This window comes from Astyanax mexicanus, chromosome 21 (genome assembly GCF_023375975.1).
Source record: "Astyanax mexicanus isolate ESR-SI-001 chromosome 21, AstMex3_surface, whole genome shotgun sequence".
NCBI classification, from domain to species: domain Eukaryota; kingdom Metazoa; phylum Chordata; class Actinopteri; order Characiformes; family Acestrorhamphidae; genus Astyanax; species Astyanax mexicanus.
The window spans coordinates 17,233,415-17,255,819 of NC_064428.1; the positions used below are offsets into that span (position 1 = coordinate 17,233,415).

Genomic DNA, 22,405 nt, shown 5'->3' on the forward strand with positions numbered 1-22,405 from the left:
TTTCTTGTTGCTTTTCATTTTCAGTGAAGTATTTGTGTACATGGATATAGTGTGTAGAATATATATTACACATTTCACATATTTGTGTTTGTAAATGTGTTTTTTAATTATAGACAATTTATAGACAAACAGAGACAGAAAGAGAAATAGATAGTATATAATAGATACACCGACACACACACACAAAAAGAGAGAGAGAGAGAGAGAGAGAGAGAGAGAGAAATGTATTGATACCCAGATACAGAAAAAGAAAGGAAAAGAGAGAGAAACAGGTATTGAAAAAGAAAAATGGGTAATAAGAGAGATAAGTATTAAAAGAGAAAGATACAGAAATAAGTATTGACAGAGTAAAAAGGTCGTAGATATAGTCATTCTTGTGTAAATGCATTCGTATCTGAGTTTATTGTAACGTAACATGATGTATTTACACGCTCCAAATCACACCTAATGCCAACATAAATGATTTTAAATGGATTGCTTAGGGGATAAAAACTCAGCATCAACACAATAGCTGTCTTTGAGGTTACCTGGGCAGTCATTGTGTTGATATAACATAATTAACTCCTCTGGAACCAAAGCACACATTTTAGCCACAGAAATTCAAAGATTGCATTGTCTAGGGTGCTGGGGGTGTCAGTTTGATCCAAGCTAAAGCTAACCTAATGCAGCTCAATGACAGGGGGCTTAATAGCCCCTCTAGACCACACCTCAATGGTATTCTATTACAGCACAACACTGGAGTTCAGTGAGCTAAATGTGTCTCACAGTATTAATACCCAATGCAAGTTGTGATAGTGGGTGCCAGATAGATAGTGCAGGCATTTAACATTTCTCGTCTCACATGTCTACTAAGCATAGTGCTGGACGATATGGCCAAAATTAATATAACGATATATTCCTTAAATTTCGGTCGATACGATATAATTTCGATATCTATGTATCGGAAATCTGTACCTACTACTGTCTGAAAATTTAATTTAAGCCTTTGAAACCTCCTTTCACAAAAACTTTAATACTTTAGAAATAAAAGTAGTCAAAATAAATCAATGCTCAATCAATATTATTTGCATATAGCAAAATAATAACATGACATCCCTGTCAAACATAAGCCTATATAACTATTACCAATAAAAATAACTTTAAATTACAACAGAGGCAGAGCTTCTTATTCTTTGTGAACAAATTTAACAGATTAAAACAAAAGTGTTTCAACTAGGATATAGAATACAAGAAGCCTTTATACACATAAAAGCAACAAGGTTTTCCCGTCAAATAAACAAACCTACAGGCTTTATCAACTATGAATAACTTAGATACAACATAAGCTATAAAAGTGCTTCAGTCAGTAACGTTATAAGAAAAATATTGTATGTAGTGGAGTTGCTTGAAGTGGTGGAACAGATTAGATGTATTAACATTACCGCTGCTGGTCGGCTGCACTCTCCGGCACAATTTGCAGCAAAGCGGCAAGGGAGCGGACCCGCGGCCGAGCGAGCGGACCCGCGGCCGGCCTCGAGGACCGGGGCCTACCGAACCGAGTCTACCTTAGCCTTGGATCCGCTCGTCCCGGCTCCGTTTGGCTCCAGCGCGAGACATTTTTGCTGCGTAGCGAAGCTACGAACCCGAGCCTAGCCATTTTAACCTAGCCTTGCCTAGCCTAGCCTAGCCTATTTGGCTACGTGCCTGTGTGGTTACGTCATCACGCACTGACGTAGCCCAGCTACGGGGGCTGAATGTGTTGAGCTCTGGGGCGAGCTAACGCCAGTAAAAAACGCCTGTCCGTGATTCTAATACATATCGATATACCACAAAACTGATATCACCGTTATTGAAACATTTCTTATCGCGATAAATACCGATATCGAATTATTGTCCAGGCCTAACTAAGCATATGTTATAGAAGGCATTACAACCCACAGTAGACAGCGCAGTGGGTTGTAATGATTGTAACTTGCACTGTGTGGCTTGTACTGTCTGTGTGATCAGACAAACAACTATAACATAAATCACATACACATCAGTACAGTAGACCATACACACATATCCTGCAAGTCAGTGCAGCATTTTAGCTTGTCCAATGACATGTCAGTGTATCAGTATATAAGTATACCATATATTTTACACTTTACACTTATACACTTCAGCTGTTTTTGACCTTCGCATATGAAATTTCATGTGTAACTGATCAATAATTTTTTTTTTTGGGGCAGAGTTTGATCGGCATTTGTCTTTCAGCTGGGGCATCTGATTGCCGATATTGGACAGGGCCAAATGCCACATTAATACCACACAAATGCCAATCACAGACTTGGCACAGCTCTGCCTAATTACACCCACCTCTATGCAAACACTCAAAATCTAAGTGTAAATAAACAGAAGAGCTTTAATCACCAAAATAAACTGATTTCAGAAGAGATAAAGGTGTAAATAGTGTTATTTTTGTTTTAAGTATGTTTTTTTTTTTTACTAAGACTCATTGCTTAAAATAGCCTGTATTTACTGTTAAATATATAACTAAGTTATTTTATTAATAACAACAATAATCTAATACTCCAGCACAGCTCCAGCTGAGACAGTCTGTCACTTCCTGTAGAGTGGAAACAACTGAAAATCATTGCATATCCAGCACTAAAACCAGTCTGAACGTGATTCCTTTAGCTTTGTGAAGAGCGTCATTACCCAGTTAGTGGGGTTAAACTACACTATTACACTGTTATATAATGCTTCTGATTATAAGAAGATATCGGTATCAGTATTAGCTAATACAAAAACACACACACATGTACTCATACTCATTTGGAAAAAAATGGTATCCATGCATCCCTAGTTAAAAAGGTTACTTCCTTCTGCTGAAAAGTTGCCACTTTGGGTTTTTTTCCAGTTTTTTTTTTTTTTTTACCATAGATGACATATTGTCCTCTGTTACAAAGACAGAATATAAATGATGGATAGAAGTGCAGAGCTAAAATGTGGAAATGAGTGGAACTACGTATAAAAAATGAATAGTGATGACTGTACACTTTAATTATTGACATCATTCACATGAGGATTACGAGCTGAAACAATATGAGCTGAAATGTTTAAAGAGATCCATGGTATACAGCAGGTTCTACTAAAATATCTATAATTTAAATTTTATGGCATTTATGGATGCAACCACAGCTCCATCAATATCCAGCCTAACATTCTGCTCAAAAACAAATTCAAGCCATCTTTTGTCTCCAGGAACAGCAAACACATTAAAGCTCCAATCAAGAATCGGCAGGCGGGCAAAGATTTGGCAGTGGAGCAGCCAAGCCTGTTTTCAAACTGTGCTTCAAGACTGCATGTGCTAAAAAGCTCAATATGGTTGACGCATGTTCTAATGGACTTTGTTAGTAAACTGAGAACTGGTCCTGGGGTGGCTGTGGGGGCGTCCAGGCAGTTAATTATCCAAATTACTTAGCTACAGTGATCTACATAAAACAGCTAGTACTGTTATTACCTCCTCGTACAAACATGACTCACTTATCGCCTGACAATATTTCATCAGTCAGATATGAAGATTATTAGTACACACATATAAGAGAACATAGTGCTGGACAATATGGCCTAAATTTATATTGCGATATATTTCTTAATTTCGGTCGATACAATATGATTTTGATATCAATATAAATACTTTGAAGGCCTCAGAAAAGCTGCTAAGGATCCCTACAGTAGAAATCTCTTTATTTAATTTAAGGCTTTGAAACCTCCTCTTACAAAAACTGCTTACTTTTATTTGCATATAGCAAAATAAAATCATGACATCCCTGTCAAACATAAACCTCTAACCTATATACATATTACCAATTTAAAAAAACTTTAAATTAAAACAGAGGCAGAGCTTCTTATTCTTTTGTAAACAAATTTAACAGATCAAAACAAAAGTGCTTCAACCAGGTTAAAAAATACAAGAAGCCTCCATATACATAAAAGGAACATGAAATCCCTGTCAAATAATCAAACCTATAGGCCTTAACCTATAGGACTTAAAATAACTGCGTTACAACATAAGCTACAAAAGTGCTTTAGCCAGAATGAGGAAAATATTGTACGTAGTAAAACTGCTTGAGGTGGTGGAACAGATTAGATGTATTACCGCTGCTAGTCGGCACCACTTTCCGGCACAATCTGCAGCAAGCTTAAGTCTGAAGTTTATCAGACCTTCGAAAGCCGAACCAAATCCTCACCACTGAATCAGTCCTCCCTCCCTCAATAATCACTTGTGGAAGTGTCAGATGCACTTATTTTGCATTTAAAATGTCCCACACTGGAGCCTAGACGACCCGAGGCTAACCAAGCAGACCCGAGTCTAGGCAAGGCTAGGCTCAGCTCGGCTCCAGCACGGGACATTTTAGATGCGGAGCCCAACCTAGCCTTGGATCGCCTATCTGGCTACGTGTAAGTGTGATTGTGTCATCATGCACTGACGTAGCCCGGCTACAGAGGCTGAGTGTGTTTAGCTGTGCAGTGAAATGATGGCAGCAAAATGCCTGTCCCTGACAGATTCTGTAAATAATATACATATCGATATACCACAAAAATGATATCATTGTTATTGAAACATTTCTTATCGCAATAAATACCGATATCTGATTATTGTCCAGGCCTAAAAGAACATGTAAAACGTAATATTATGTCGGGTCTTTGTCAGACAGCTGTAGTTATAATGCTGTCTCTTCATTTTGCTTTAAACTGGGGCAACTTTTCCTTCATCAAACATTTATTAAAAGCCCACATTAACGCATGCAGTCATCTGCAGCTCCCCCAACATGCGGTAAACATCGTGCTAACTATACACAGTAGCATCAACAGTGGCAGTGATGAAGATGGTTTTTGTCAGTAACCCGTCCCCATATGAAAATAGTCTACTAGAGACAGGATCTCACAAGCTAAGTTATTTTCTTTTTGTCAACTTTCATCAGTTTGCGAATGCAAACAATCGCTGAAAAGAAGGCAAGGCTGTAACCACACACAAAGACACACACACACACACACAAATATCTGTCTGTCATATAGCTTCAAAACTGCCAAACCAACTACCCGTTGGCTTCTGTCACAACGTATTTCAAAAACGGAAACTTGTCCTCTGGTTACAACTCTGGTTGTGAACACACCAAGAAAATCGGTCCAACTCCACTTTCAAAAACTAATCCAATCCTTAAATCAGGCTTTTAGAGCTTGGGGAGCTTTGAAATAATTTTGTCTGACCAGATCTAGTCACCATTCTGTTGCAGTTGGGTTTTACTGACAGATTATAATTAGGCTACTCTCTGTTTTAATTAATATCACAACCTGAATGCAGAAAAAATCCAAACTTACTGGCGTAAATAGGCATTCTTACTGGTGGAAAACTCTTTGTACTCACTTCCAGTTAAATCCTTACCCACCTACCCAGATTAACCAATAGACATGTGTCCTCTTTTCAAACATTACTGGAAGCACGCACATCCAGGGGGCAAAATATGTTTGGTAACATACCCAGTCACAAGACTGCAATATTTGTCTGCCGATAAAGAGTCCCGATCTGATACTTTGGCAATCCAGTAAAAAAAAGAACCCATGCAAGTTTTTTTTTTTGTTAATTAAATGGAATTATTGTTAACTTAAAATTGTATAAATACATACCATTTTATCACAACAATTAGTTTATGAAATATTAATATTTTAAAGCATAAAAAATGCTTACTAAATATATTAATGGAAACCAACTATTTAAGGCCTTTCCATTTATTTGAAACAAACAAAAATATTTAAAATTACTAGTGCAAATATTAAACAGTGCAAACCATGTGACCTTTCAGATTTTAAGCTTTTAATGATGGGTATTTTAATATAAATAAAAGAATCATGGTTAAATTAATGCAAAAGATTTAATTTTTATTTTATATTTATTATTTAAAATAATTTTATATTAGTGGATTCACATGAATATGATACATCAGAGATCCAGATATTTTTCACCTGATCTATTTCCAATTCACTTGCGTGATTAGCCGTGATTTACGCTCACATGACCAGATCGGGGACCTACAATTTGTAAATTATTGTTTACAATACTGTTTACAATATTGTAAACAAAACTGTAACGAAAAAGACCTTCTTTCAAAGTCAGATGAGCACTGGATATAAATCTACACAGATTTCTCTCATGAAAACGCTTTCGTTTATTTACAGTAAGCTTAGATTACTGACTTTTTCCAGCAATGCTGCTCCAGCAATGCTAGCTGAGGTTAGAAGGCATTGGCTGACACAAATAGGAAGAGGCATGTGCTTAACCTAACACTACTGGTGTTGGGAGCATTGCAAATAAAGTCTGCTATTTATTAAAAATGTTATAACTTGCTGACATGTCATAGCAATGTAGCTCCATTTGTCTGGTTCTGTTTATTCTGTTATCCTCTCTTCATTCAGCATGTTGAACATGAGAACATACAAAAAAAGATCTATTATATATCTAAGACCTTGACATGCACCATGTTTTAAGCCAGTGTAATTCTCTTCATAATGCTATGGCTCATTGGTGTATACACCACAAGGAGATTACAATACATAGGAGGAACCCTGCAGCTTAACACAAAAAGCTGAACAAGCTGATATGTCAGCAAGTTCTGTTGTTGAAACTAATGTAATCAGGAGCATGCAACGCCGGTTACACACTTTCAATCTATTGATCTTGCATCTTTCTCATGAAAGCTTTCACACCTTGCATATTAGACAAGGTTGAAAAGCTCTGCTGAAGACTGAACCAGTGTTTTGGGGGGGCAGATAAAAAAGTGAAGATGAGGAAGAAGAGAGAGAGAGAGAGAGAGAGAGAGAGAGAAAGGCGGTGGCTCAGTCCAAAGCAGGTTTCTACCAGCTCTGCAGCATCCAGACAAGCAGCAGGCTCCAGTCGGTGAACAGCAGGTCTTCTTTAGAACATTTAACAGCCATGTCTTGCACACGCTACTTACATAACAGCCTCCTCCCTGTTTGAAGCACAGCAAGACAATCTTACGTTTTATGTACATTCAGTACAGTAGAAAGTATTAACTTCTGCATTACATAACCCATGAAGTTATATGTATTGTTATATAAGTGGATATTATTTACATGCATTTACCTTAATTGCAATTACATTTCAATTAATTGTGGAGCTTTTCTGTTGAGTCATTCATTGTTAAATGATAAGACAAAACATTATTCAAAGAATAAGTGAATAGCTTTTCATCTCATAACAATGGTGAATGTAAATGTCTAGTTCTTATAGGATCTGGGCAATCTTAAAGACCTGTGTAACTCTGACAAGGACAAATCTGCTATGTCTGCATTATTCTGTTTGAAAACCCTTCTTGTTGAGGCTTACCAGTTAGCTGTGATGAGTATCTACCAACAGTGCTGCCAAGAGGAAAAAACATGAATGCGAAACAGAGAAACATCTTTGTAGACCCAATGCGCATCCATTGTCTACAACTACAAAGCCAAATTGTAAAAGGAGCTACTGTTTCCATCAAAACATTTTTCAAACGTTATGTGAAATTAAGTTTTGGCAGATTTTTTTTTTTTTTTTAAGAAACAAATATTTTTCCATCCACTACAATTATGCAAATGTAGACTACCGAGGGCAGAACCATCTTTACAGCCATTTGCACAGTATTTTTTTATTGCTGTCACCAGGCAGGACCAGCAGTGACCGATAATGAGGGCTGAAATCCACAAACATCTGGGAGCGCAGCTGCACCAGAAATTTCAGTATGTCTAAAGCAACCTTTGAAAAGTTATGTGTTATGTTTGGACCACCAACAGGGCCACTCGTTATCAGTCACCTGGCACCTGTGACAACTGGTATAAGCATCCGGTATAAGAGTACTGGAACACAGGGCTGGGAAGTATATTGTAAATATTTATATCCATATCAATATAACATTTAAAAATCAAGTATTTTAAACAATTCTATACAAAATATAAAAAAACAAACATATTGTAGTATAATGCTTGCTATGCAGTTTTCCATCTTCCAAAATAGACAATAGGGCCTATCTTACACCCCACGCAATTGCTTACGCTCATTGCTATCTTACACCCCACAAACAACCTATTTTCACACCTTGCACTTGCGTTGTTTAAATAACAAAGATGCTTACATATACATCTACACCGATAGGCATGGTAGTCTGGAAGAGAGATGTGTTCAGATACATGTCTGGCCTATTCTACCTTGGCAAAGAAAAACACAGGTGCGCCACTTACTGATTAGAACCTACATTACAGTCAACTGTCAGGCATTCATTGCGACGTAAAGGCAATGCAGGTGCACCCCCTCCCGTTACACACACACAAGAACACATTGTAGTGCACAAACCCAAGTTATACATCAACAATACAGAGAATCCAGAATAAAATAACATTGCTGTCCCAGTAACTGACCTGCTTGAACACCTTAACAGCATGAACGAGCAGGTCAAAGAGCAGAAGCGCTGCACTGTTAAAATACCCATCCGCCAAAGTCAGAGGAATGGCAAGTGACATGCTGCTTGCCCATTTTGAGCCAAGATATATTTTTTGCATCCTCACAGTACCAAAGACACACAGAAACGCCCCAAATCATGCTGCATGATGTACAGTTGACAGCTCATCTTATAGATCGCTAAATCGAGGTCCAATGTCTAGTGCAAACTATGTTGTAGAAACTTTGCAAATATGCCCAACCACCAAGGGGGAAAACCTTTGTGTAAGCGTGTCAATTGTTCATCATTATATATTTGGGACATAATGTTATGGGACACGCAGAAGGCCCTTACAGCTTGATAAATCATTGTCTATTCATTTACTTAATTATTGTCTATTCATTTTTCCATCACTTTTTTGTATTTTTTTTTATATTGTCCAAAATTCACAAAAACTTTGTAGGTGGAAAACCAACTCAGATGGAAGAAACACCAGCGGAACTATTTAAGGGTTAGTAGAGGAATGTATAAACACACAGTTCAGCACACCAGCCTCCATATATGGATCTGTCTAGACCAGTTTGGGATTACAAGCTGACTACTAAGGCTGCACAATGTATAATTTTAGCATTATTGTATACAAAATTTTATACAAAAATGTACAGTGTTCTCATTCTACATGACAATATCTGCCAGATCATTGAGTATATCTACCTTACACCATTTATTTTACTCCAAACACTGATCTGGCAAAATTTGGTAAAAAATAATCCAAAATTTTATATCACAATATGTACTGCAGATAAAATATATTGCAGATAAATAAAAACAATAAAATATCAGTGTAAGTTTTTAAGATTAGTGCAGCTGCAAACTCATATATTAGATATGCAGAGCTGGACACTTGACCTCATATTGGCACATTATGCATATGCATATTACTCCTGCAACCAGTACTGTCAAGGTTTGTCTGTAAAGATGCAGAAGTATGTATGGAACTCTGAGTAGATCCAACTGATTCAGACTAAATCAAGAGATATTGTAGAAAATATCTTAATTACTAAATAAAACAAAAGTTCATCACCAGTACACCAATGGCAGGAGACTCGCATCTAGTGAGGTTGATGTTTGTGCATTATGTGTTCCTCATGTGACTGAGAACATGATCAAGACATGATCAGACGAACAGCAAGAACAGTCCATCCACAACCTAATGTAAAGACTACAGAGCACAAACTCTCATAAAAAAAAAATGAATCTGAGGGACAGTGTAAAAACTCCAGGCGGTCTACAGTGACGTGGAAAAAAGTCACATGGTCAGATGAGTCATTCTTTACCACATTCCCCACAAGTGAGTGAGTGCATGTGTTGCCTACACCAAGAGAGCAGTCAAGGTGCAAATTCTTTAATAAAATCGTGGTGGCCATGTAGGTAGTGTGAGAGTTGCACAGCTCTAGGAGCCTGGGGTTGTTAGTTTGAAGTTTGGTCTATTCTAACGTATGCATACATGCGAGAATGTGAGGTTTCCAGCAGTTAACTGACAAGGGGGTATTCCTGCCTTGCACTAAATGATTCTGCGTTCTATACCCACTGTAACCCAGACCACAATGAAGCATATACAAATATAAATAAATCTACAATACGCTAGTGCCTTCTTAACAACTAGATCTAAACCCAGTTAAACGTTTTAACTACTACAGTAGCTTAATAATGCATGTTAAGTTTGTATAGCAGGATTGTACATTTAGAGTCGGCCAGCAGCAGGCATCTATTTAGGGATATTTACTCAGAGTCCACCTCTTTCACAATTTTCAGTTTGGTTCTATAAAGGCATTGCACCTGGCTCTTAAAGAGAATGGCAAGCGACACACTGATTGGTTTATTTCACATTATGGCCAAAAAAGAGATTAATTAAGAGAATTAGTACACGCCTTGAGTGTTTTGAGCCGTGCAATATTTTCTTTGCATCCTCAAACTAGAAAAGACACACAGTTGATGGCTCACCTACAGATTGCTAAAATAGGGCCCAAAGTCTTTTTTTTTTATTCTTTGTATAAATATACAGATCTGGAAAGAAACAAGAGACCACTTAAAAAAGATGAGTTTATTTGATTTGAAATAATTGAAAACCTCTGGAATATAATTAGGAGGAAGATGGATGATCACAAGCCAATTAAACCAAGCTGAACAGCTTGAATTTTTGCACCAGGAGAGAAATAAAGTAATCAAAAGCAGTGTGTAAAACTGGTGGGGAAGAACATGCCAAGATGCATGAAAACTGTGATTAAAAAACAGGGTTGTTCTACCAAATATTGATACCTGGACTCTTAAAACTTTATGAATATATTTTAAGGTCTAAAAGCTTTGAATCTTTTTTGTTATTTTAGCCATTTCTCACTTTCTGCAAATAAATGCTCTAAATGATTGTTATGTGGAATTTCTGAGAAATGTTGTCTGTAGTTTATAGAGTACAACAACAATGTTCATTTTACTCAAACATATACCTATAAAAATACCTATAAATAACAGAAACTGAAGTGGTCTATTGATGTTTTTTTTCAGAGCTGTACATATATATTTTTTCTTCTGTAAATTTACTGTTATGGACATACAGGGATTTTTTGTGTGGCTGCTATAAAATGTATTGACTGCTATAATATGTCTCTTTAAATGCACATGGGGTTTAGCTTTCCTATTCTGGGAAATGGCCGACGTTTTTTAAACAACTTAATATTTCTGCACGACCGAGATTCCTGGGAAAGATTTACAGCTCTGAGTCACGCCGTTCGCAGTCTTACACGCTTCTCACAAACAATGAGATTAGATCAGCTCCACCAATGACACTGTACCACAGCCAGCGGGTTAAACACGAGTAGAGGGAGGCACTCTGTGATATAGAACAGAACATGCTGTGAAAGACGTACCACTGTTGTTATGCACTCAGTCTCCACCAATCTCTCTCTCTTTCAAAAACACCCAGTCACTCTTTGAGCATGAACAGACCTGGTACATGTCATATCTCTTTTGTGTATAATGTGTATACACTGTGCGCAAACATTGGTGCTTGACTACTGACGCTGTGAACAGCTCACTGGAAGACATAGGCAACCCCACACACACACAGCCACACACACATGCATGTGTATCCATCATCTGTCACCCAATATCAGTAATCCCCTCTAGTGTGTGTCAAAAGAGGGCTTTTCCTGCATTGTGTGTGTGTGGCTGTGTGTGTTTGTCTATCAATCTAAACACAAACAGAACAAACTTGCAGACCTACACACCCCTGCACAAGCTGGCTAATATATGTGTATGTGCCATGCAAGGACCTATTAAAGCAGGTTTGGTGAAAATATTGGTGAACCAAGCAATGGTGTGAAGCATAGCATGGATCCTGGATCTGCTTTTTACATTGATTATGACAGACAAGGCATTTTTCTTTTCTACAAGCTGCTCAAGTTGCTCAGTTGACTCAGGATTTGAGTTTTCCATTGTGTTTGTACTTTTGCGTAATAGATTGAATGTGGCAGTCAGTAGGTAGTGTGTATGTAATGGAACAGCACTTGACCAACACATTGTGGAAAGTATTAACATTTTTAAAAATAAAGAATAACCTAGAAAGGGTAATAAACTGACCAACTGCACATTTCATTACAGAAATTAGTATTTAAATAACTGTAGTTTTTAAGTAGGAAAAGGAAATTTTGTGAATGGACGTTTAGTTGGCTTGAAAAAGAGCTAACAACATTGAAAAACTAAAATAGTTGCAAGGTTGCTTTGCTGTGGTATGGTTTATCATGTGGTTGTTAATGTGCTGTTAGATGGTCGCTGTGGTAATCCAGGGGTTGCTAAAGTGTTGTTTAGTGGTATCTCGGATAGTTTTTTTAAGGTATTACTAAGAAGTGGCCAAATAGCTGGTTTATCCAGCAGCTCCTCCATACACAGACAGTACTGGAGAGAAATGGAGAGAAGGGGTTCCATACACACACTGATCTGGTGTGTGGAATAGAATGCTGGGCCCCCATACATTTCTATGGGGAGAAGAGTACGTTATTGTTACAAAAAATGTAAATCATATCAATACTTGAAGCAACAATTTTGTGGGTAAAGCAAAAAATTTGTGACCTGTAGAGCTGACAAGAGCCAAAAAACATCCACTGTTTGAAAAACGTATGATATATTGCTCTTAAAAGCACAAGCAACGTAATCGGATATAGCTGTGGGATGAGAAACATTTTAAATTTGTGGAAAAAATCTGAATAATAATAAGAAGATTATGGACAACAGTAATTGGACGTTTCCAAGCCAACTTTACTTAGCAGTTTCAAAGAATCTGCCGCTACTAAAGCATTGCCTGCATGTCAAAATATGATGATAAACATAATATAATGTAAAAAAAATAATTAAATATCGTGATACTACATTTTACCATATCGCACATCCACAGAACACATACAAACACAATATGAAATCACCCAGGCCGTATATATCAGTTAACAGTAACTGTTTTTACAGTGTAAACATTTATGTTTCTCTTTCAGAATACAATCTCACCCTTCACATGAGACAGCATTCTCAAAAGACTGTTTGTCTCTCTGCAACATATCATTTCCAGGGACTACACATTTACATAGAAAAGTGTTAAGTATTAAGACAAGGTAAGCCTAAGATCCGATTTTCTCACCAAACCGAATGTTCTTTTTTATTTTAGGCTGTTCACACCATCTTTTTAATGTGACCCATATCTAACATTGGTGTACACAGTTCTCACTGTGCACAGTTTGCTAGCTCTTTAAACATTGTTGCTGGTGTAGTGCTCAGGAAAAGGGTTTTTAATCTCCTCTATATTAGTCTTATCTCATTTTAAAAAATGCCCTCTGGCTTTTATGTCACTGTGAGACAAACAGAGAAAGAGAGCATGAGAGAAAGGAGGAAGATGAGTTTATCTAAAGGGCTGATATAAATGAGAGGGTGAAAGAGAAGACAGGGTGACAAAAGGAAGAGAGAGGGGTGATGAGACAGTAGAAAGAGAAAGAGAAAAAGAGAGAGAGAGAGAGAGAGAGAGAGTTTGTTTAAGGGAGAGATATGAAAGACAAAGAGAGAGAATGATATGGGTGGGGGGTGGGGAAAGAGAGGAAAAGAGAGATAAAGTGACTGAGATCAAGAGCCAGACAAAACAGAGATGGGAAAAAAAGGGGGAAACCAATTACGGTAGCTTCCGATTCTTGCGTTACCATGGGAACCTCCCACTGGAACTCCGTGGGAAAGAGCAGCTTCAGTCCCTTAGGACACACACACACATGCACACACACACTCACACACACATGCACACACACACACAGTAATGTGACCCAATCACGTTGAGTTTATTCAATCTAAGCAGACTTCTATTCCATCTATTTCACCAGTCCAATCTTCTGTGATGATGATTTGGGAATTCTAGATTTATTATGAACACAGTTCTTCATTAGAACTGGATTTACCGGATTTACAGTAAAAATTGATTTGAGCTATCCAAGAAAAGCTAAGAGCATCAGCAAGAGGTGTGCTATGATTAACACTTAGAAGTCAATAGTTATTCTGGTGAACCTTTCAGAAATTCCATTTGGCAGGAATTGTATCCAAGTATTTTAATTAATACCAACCATACCCATTAAAAGGTGCTAAAAGTGAACAAAATCAAGAGCATCACAATAAAAAACTCAGTTGAAAAAATGGGACAACTTAGGCCTTTTCTACATATGTCTGGATATTTGAGTTTTTGGTACTTGAAAACTGAGCTTTTTTTTAAACTCTGTTTTTAGTGCTGTTTTGTGGGTATTATGAAAACGCTGATGTCAGAACACATGCTTTTGTTTTTGGCTGAATTTAAAAAAACTCCTTACTACCTATATAATGAATTACATAAGGCAAAAAACTACAGACATCTAAAAAATTTCTAACTTTTCTGTCTAAGAACATTTTTATTTTACATTCTTAAACATTCTGGTAATGTTGCTGCACGAGTCACGAGTCAGTGTTTAAAGTTTTAGTCTCAGAAATTATACTTTTAATGTTTGCATAATGTTAGTATTCGTCTAGCTGGGAACTTTATCTGAGAAACATTCCAATAACATTGTGATTAAAGCCATTATTACACCACACATTTTCAGAACGTTCCTGGAACATTATTTCTGTAATGTTACATGCTAACCTTTCTGTAAACGTTCTTACAACCCTCTCTGTTAGATGTAAAGTACCGGCCAAAAGTTTGGACACACCTTCTCATTCAATGCGTTTTCTTTTATTTTCATGACTATTTACATTGTAGATTCTCTCTGAAGGCATCAAAACTATGAATGAACACATGTGGAGTTTTATGTACTTAACAAAAAATGACCTGGCCTCCACAGTCACTCCACACGTGTTCATTCATAGTTCTGATGCCTTCAGTGAGAATCTACAATGTAAATAGTCATGAAAATAAAGAAAACGCATTGAAAAAGAGAAGGTGTGTCAAAACTTTTGGCCTGTACTGACTAAATATACAATAGGCCTGGCCAGGCCTGACTTAATAAACCATAGACGTTTCATCCAAATGCTCCATTAATGTTACAGAGGCTAAATTTGTAGGTTTTCATTGCAACTCCTTGTCGAATATGGAGGGAATTAGGACTGCAAAAACAACAGCACCAGTAAAACACATGATAATGGATAAACTTTGGTGATTTATTTAATGATAATAATAATTTTTACTCTGTGTTTCATGCCTGTTTTGCTTTGTATGTAAAGTGCCTTTGAGGATCTTGAAAAGCGCTATATAAATAAAATGAATTATTAATATCATTATTTGTGGTTCTCATGCATCCCTACCCAATCAGTTTCCCGTAGTTACTGAATATTCAGAGTATATAATCAGAGTAATAATATAATACAGTATAATAATCAGAATAATAAGAGTTTTAAGATTCAAACTGAAAATAAGCCTTAGTTATGAGCTTTGAAATTCTAGGGTTTTACTTATTTAGTTAAAAAAAAATTAAAAATCACACAAAGAACACAGACTGTTTGTTCAGTTACGTCAAATAAATGTTGGTGCTGAAATTTGAGAAAGTGCAGCACAATGTTTCTAGAGAGTCAAAGTAAGTACAACTACAACTATAAAACAGTGACTTACGCTACATTTTACTTTCTTACGCAAAGTCTCTGAGGTTGACAGTGCCACTCACAAGAATATCCCATTCAGCTTCTGTTTTGTTATCCACAGTGTTCAGCATTCTGTAAACACACTGTTTCAGTGTGCTTTCCTTGAAGATGCTTTCTCCTCAGGCTATCATCTTCCATTAAGGGATTATTTGCTTACAAGCAAGCAAGCACAAACACCTTGATTCTCACAGCCTGCGAGGCATTCTCCTTCGTTAAATGTGGCACTGCAATCTTTTCTTCAGTATCAAAGAATATGGTTGTACATTCTTGTTTATAGCAATACTTACAGTAAAGTCAAAGTGCTTTATTTGTGTGAAAAAAAATGGTGTTAATTAGAAAGGTAACATTTTAAGAGCAGAAACATGCCTGACGCTCCTCCTCCCAATGAAACGGTATCAATACATACCATTTTATCACCAAAAAATAGTAAATGTCTTATATTGTACTAGCCTGCACTTTATAAAGGATAATAACAGCTTACTAAATATATTAATGGAAATAATATATTTAAGGCATTTTTTATATACTTGAAACAAACAAAAACTGTCACGGAGACCCAGGCAGGGAGACGAGAAGGCGGACACAAATGCAGGTAGGGACGAAACGAATAATTTAATAAATATATATATATATATATATATAAATAACAAAGATAAACAAATAACAAAGAACACGTAATAATAAAGTAACCCAAAACAAACGAGAGGAACTAGTGAACATAAACTAAACAAACAAGAAGTACTAAATATATTTATATACAAACAGGGAGTAAATAAACAAAGAAACAAACAAAGCTAAGAACATAAACAAGGAATAAACAAGAAACTAGAAACTACCAAAAATAACCAATAAATAACCAAAACTAAACAGGGCAGGGATGTATATACAAGGGAAACAACAAGAAGCAAAACACTAAGAAATAAACAAGGAAATAGACTATATATATAAATGGCAAAAACAGAGAACAGAGAAAAACGCTAAGAGGACTGATAACACTGAGAGAGACAAAACAACATAGGAAGATGCAAAGACCGACGGAGACAAAGTGGCAGAGGAGGGCTATTTAAAGAAACAGGAAACACACTATAATTAGAAAAACCTGGGGAAGGGGCGGAGCTACAAATGAGAAACAGGTGGAAAAGTACTGAGACGGGAGACACAGGGGAGCACAGGTCACGTGGGGAAGACACACAGAGACACGACCAGACGAGACCAGGATGTGACAAAAACTTTAAAATCATATGTGCATATATCAAACAATGTGGCCCACCACCAGGTATTTAGTTATAAATAAAAGAATCAGTGTTAGATTGGCAGAACTGTTTACCCAACCACCATCCTACGTATTTGATCTCAGCACTTCAAATGGAATCCTTTGAGTTTAATTTGGGTTAGTAACAACTGAGTCAAGCCCTATCAGCTAATGCTCTCTAATCCTCTGTTTCACTAGATTTTTTACTCCTGAACCCCACAGGCTCAAACTCTCTTGTCAAATTCTCATCCTAGCGGACAGAATTTTCATTGTACTCAGACAAATCAATATGTCTTACAGCCTAAGAAGATTTGAATCACAGTTTACCCACGTGTCAGACCTTAGAACTCTTTCTTATTCACTTCAAGGGCCCTATTTTAGTGCACCGGTCAAATGTGCACCTAGCAGCTTGATTTAGGGCATGCCAGTGTATCTTTGGTATCGTAAGGGGGAGCAAAAAGCCTGCCTTTCTTGGCCTCAATCAGTGTGTCACTTGTCGTTCCCTTTAAGAGCCAGGTGTTCTCTGACTTTGTCGCGTTAACAGCACTTGCAGCACTTTTGTGTGTCTTATTTAAGAGAACAGCACAGAGATAGAATTGGATGACTGACTGTTGACTGTTGTCAGGGTTTTAATCAGTCAGTGGCACACCTGTATTTGTCGCTGTCAAGATAGAAACACACCAGAAATTGACCTGATCACACCTCATTTCTTGACCACCACGGCCATTGGCGTAAACATATTCACAGACTGCTGACAGGGTGTAAGACAGCAACAAGCACTGCAACACACCTTGCGCAGGGTTTACGATAGGGCCCCAAGTATTTTACAGTCTTCTCATAAATCATTATAAATAGAAAATATGGCTAAACTAGCAAATAATGACTTATGTTAACTGACAGCCGCTACACTTCTCCAGATAAAGCCGCCTAGCTTAGCAAAACATTCACCCAAAGCAATCCAGACAGTTCTCCTACCTACTTCTCTGGTGAAACATGCTACCTACCACTACCAGAGCAGGAGCTTCCCTCGCTACCTTCAATAAACTCCTAAAGACGGAACTCTGCAAAGAGCACTTACTCTCCTAACACCTCTAACAAACAAATTACTTCTAAACTAATTTCCTGCTCCCTCTTCTGTTTTGTTTTGTTCTGTTTTTTCTGTTTTTCTTTGAACTTTTATGTCCTCCACTGCTTACGTACCACGTAATGTGTAAGTCACTTCGGATACAAATCTCCATTAAATGCAATGTAATGTAATTGAAAAATGGCAGTTAACAGGAACAATGGAGGTCAACAAGCAGTCTGAAAGATGAAGAAACATTTGATAATTGTAAAATAGAAAGTCAAATAAAAAAACTTGCTCAATTGACGGAAGAGCCATTAGAAGAGAACAATTTCTCACCACAAAATCCAACATCAATTTACCTGGCAATAATTTTGTGCTGCATGTATAGTTTAATAAAATAAAAATCAGAAGGTGGAATTAAAATTCAAATTCTGTCATAAAACAAACATCTAAACAATCTTGGTGTTAAAATGTGATGGACGTTTTTTCACATCTTTAGCTTTGTATATGCTGAACAATGGGCTACTGAGTCAGAGCAGTCCATGCAGTTGTTTTCCTGTACATTGAACATATACTAAAGCAATGCAGCACATACTGCATTGCTGGCCAAGCCTGGACAGAGTTTTTTCAAAGTGCTTACCACTGCACTAAAACTCACACTGCAGTAAATTAAGAATGACACATTTCCAGGGTTCTAGTCGTTTTTTTTTTACAAGAATCCTGTAGTAATACTGAAATACTGCAAACAGAACTGAATGGTCGGATAGCCAAACACACAAATCTCACTATCGCTCACACTGTCTTATATACATTAAACAATGGGCAAGCACAGCACAGAACGTAAAGGACAGAGAAAAATACAACACGTACAAATACACAGTGCACACAGTGCATACACAGTGTATTGTTACAAAGTCAGGTGGGGAAATTGTAAACAACATCTTTCCAAATATAGTTATTTTCTAATATAAATGCTGTAATAAACTGAACACAGAAAAAAAAATGTGAACTGTATGGCCATACCTATCGCATTTGGCCACCTAGGGGTGCACTTCACATTGGTACAGATAAATATGGTACATGTTGCAGCTATTGACGAACCCGCATACTCATGCACCACATTGGCTTTTTCTATATATATTCAAATGGTATTGAAACACTGAGTGTTTGTGGTAAGTGGCTTCTAATTTAGTTAGAACAGGGACATCACCCCAAATATGAGGTATATATATATATATATATATATATATATATATATATATATATATATATACACACACACACACACACACACATATATATATATGGAGAACTTTTAGACTCTGCTGGTCACTCTGGTAACTGGTAACTCTGGTAACTTTGGCAATGTACATGAAAGCACACACAAACCTCCAAATACCCTTTTTCTTCAGAGGACACTCTGAAAAAGCAATGCCCCTCAACACACATTCACCCTATGTTCAGCGTCACAGGAGCTCTAAGGTCAGAGTGGGACAAACTGATGGATGAGGCAGGGCTGAAATACTGCCAGCAACTACACAAACACACACACACACACAAATTAATTAATGCGGCTAAAGTAGAAATCATATTGTCTTTTCCTTGTGATTAAAACCATACATAATACACATCTATATGAGTCATTTGATGTGTAATGCATCTGAGGAACTTTTGTTATTATGCTGCAGGCTAAACACAAAATGAAAAGCCTTAATTGCGTCTGTCCGCTTTGAGCGGAGGGTAAAAGTCAGTGTTTCATTTAATACATGGTTACCTAAGCAGCTACTGAGAAGTGTGCAGCTCAGAAAGATGCAGTAGTTTTACTGTACACCATACTGACAAAAATATTTACTCATCTATTCAAATTATTGAATTTAGGTGTTTTATTCACTTTATAAACCTGACCATAAACCTGTGTATAAAATCAGGTACCTAGGTATGCAAACTGCTTTAGAAACATTATTGAAAGCACAGTGTGTAGAGAACTTTATAGAATGGGATTATATGGCTGAGCAGCTGCATCCAAGCCTTACACCACCAAGAGCAATGCAACATGCCAAAATCTACACAAACTGGTGTAAAGCATGCCGTCACTGGACTCTGGAGCATTGGAGACATGTTCTCTGGAGTGACGTATTATGCTTCTCCATCTGGCAATATTATGGATGAGACTGGGTTCAGTGGTTGCCAGGAGAATGGTACTTGTCTGACTGCAATCTGCCAAGTGTAAAGTTTGGTTAAGGGGAAGATTATAGTGTGCAGTAGTTTTTAAAGCGTTTGTGCTCGGCCCCTTAGTTTCAGTTAAAAAAGCTCCTAACGCTTTAGCATATTAAACTGATTTTGGACAATTTCATGCTCTTAAATATGTGAGAACACTTTGTTCCACCAGTGCACAAACAAACATGATCTATAAAGACATGGATGAGTTAGTTTGGTACATGACTGGCATGCATATAGTCCAGACCGCAACCCAGCAGAACACCTTTGAGATGAATTAGAGCAAAAATGCAAGCAAGGTCTTCTCATCCAACATCAGTGTCGGGCGTCAAAAATGTGCTTTTGGATAAATAATAATAAATTAACCCCAAACCTTTCGGAACCCTCCCAGAAGAGTTGAAGGCAGACGAGCAAATAACTTTTTTGTACTATTGTTAGGGACTGACAGGCATAGTTGCATTGTATTTGAATTAGCACAGATTTGCTTAAGAAATACAAATACAAATACAAATTTCAGGTAGTTATCTATTAAATCTGTTATGCCATTACAGATTACAAATTAGCTGCTGGATCTGGATCAAAAATCTCAATGAAAATCTCAAAAAATCTCAAAAAAATGTCAAATTTTACTGTAATTAGCTATTATTTGTAGAGCATACTATAATAATGGGTGATAATTTGTGTGAAGTCTTGAGTAGCCTGTCTCTAAATATTATGGAACAGTGCATGAACTACACCCAGTACTCAAGTGAGAACAGTGTTTTCCTAAATCAAACACATCATATTCAGCTCATGAAAGGCTTGATAATTAGCTGATACACTGAATTAGGTTCTAAAGGACTAAATGCTCTGGGGATTGGGTGCTAGCAATGAAATAACGAATTATTTTAATTAGTCATTAAAAAAAGACCATCCAACAATACACTCAAAAGATCTAAAAGCAGTTAGTCAATGGCTGTGAACACAGAACTATCTCTGGCTCAGGGCTTTATCCCTATTTTGGTTCATTTAACCCATGACTGACCAACCCTCCCCTGTCCAGCAGAAGGCTTTAGTGCCCTTGATCCGAGCTAAGCTTTTAAAATATTAGCAAGCTCCACTTAACCAGAAACTTGAAGGTCACACAAACTTGGTTTCTGTAATGAATCTGATTCTCACATTAACAGAGTCAGTTGCTGATCTCAACCTAGAGACAGATACATTTCATCAGTTACAAATCTGCAGCCTTTTTCAATTCACTCTCATACAACATACTGTACTATACATTTATGTAAAAAGTTTAGGACAAAAAATGGACCATTAAACACGTTTCTAGCAAATTATATGGATCATATGGACATTTGATCTTTAAGGTGCAAATGGCTAGGGAATGGAGAGCAATGATTTTAATGGGGCCCTATCCTATTTTAACCTAAAACATTACTTTTTTTGTTCTTGTGTTAAAATATGTGGCTAACAATGGCCAGATCCATAGAACTCTCTGAGGTCTTCAGAAAGAAGGCTATAGATGCCGATGAGGGGTAAACAATTCAATATCAGCCATTGCACATATTGAGATAGCTGCCAATATTGGCAGATCAGACCGTCCTAGGAAGTTCAGCCTGAGAGCAGACTCAAAATATGTAAATAAGTCTTTAATCATCCAAAAATGTCACCATTAACTATCACTGCCACAGCTGATGTTAAAGTACAGCATCTATCATCAGAAATAATATGATTTTCAAGAGAGATATGGAAGGACAAAACCATTAACCGTTCAAAAAAGTGGCAAGCATCAGGGAATGCCAATGAAAAAAACAAAACAAGATCAAGCAAAGGTGGACCATGCAACATGACAATGACCCAAACCAGTAAATCCACAAAGAAACGATTTAAAAAAGGAAGATGGAAATGTGCATTTATTTCAGACAAAGTATAAAATCCCAGCTATTAGGGCATAGGGTGCCCCCATGTGTGCTGGGCATTAAGACTTTAAATCAAAATAAAAAAATATATAATTTTACCATGATTTTGATGAATGTTTATTTTAATGAACGAGTATTTACATTTCTGTTAAATCTGTGTTTAAGTTAACTTCATTTTACTTTCATGACACAGACAGGAGAGGGCACAGTCATATGACTACAGTTTCAGAAGTATGTTTTTAAAGGACAGTACACTAAATAAACAGTGTTTATTTAATCATTTCTACAGCTTAAAGGTCTTGTTTCATCGTCTTTTCAATCATTTTAAAAT

General features: G+C 37.0%; 1 protein-coding gene across 2 annotated transcripts in view; it reads right to left on the bottom strand.

The window, feature by feature from the left end:
* cacna1hb (calcium channel, voltage-dependent, T type, alpha 1H subunit b) overlaps positions 1 to 22,405 on the bottom strand; it is a 173,800-nt gene that overhangs the window by 114,750 nt on the left and 36,645 nt on the right. The window lies entirely within an intron of this gene.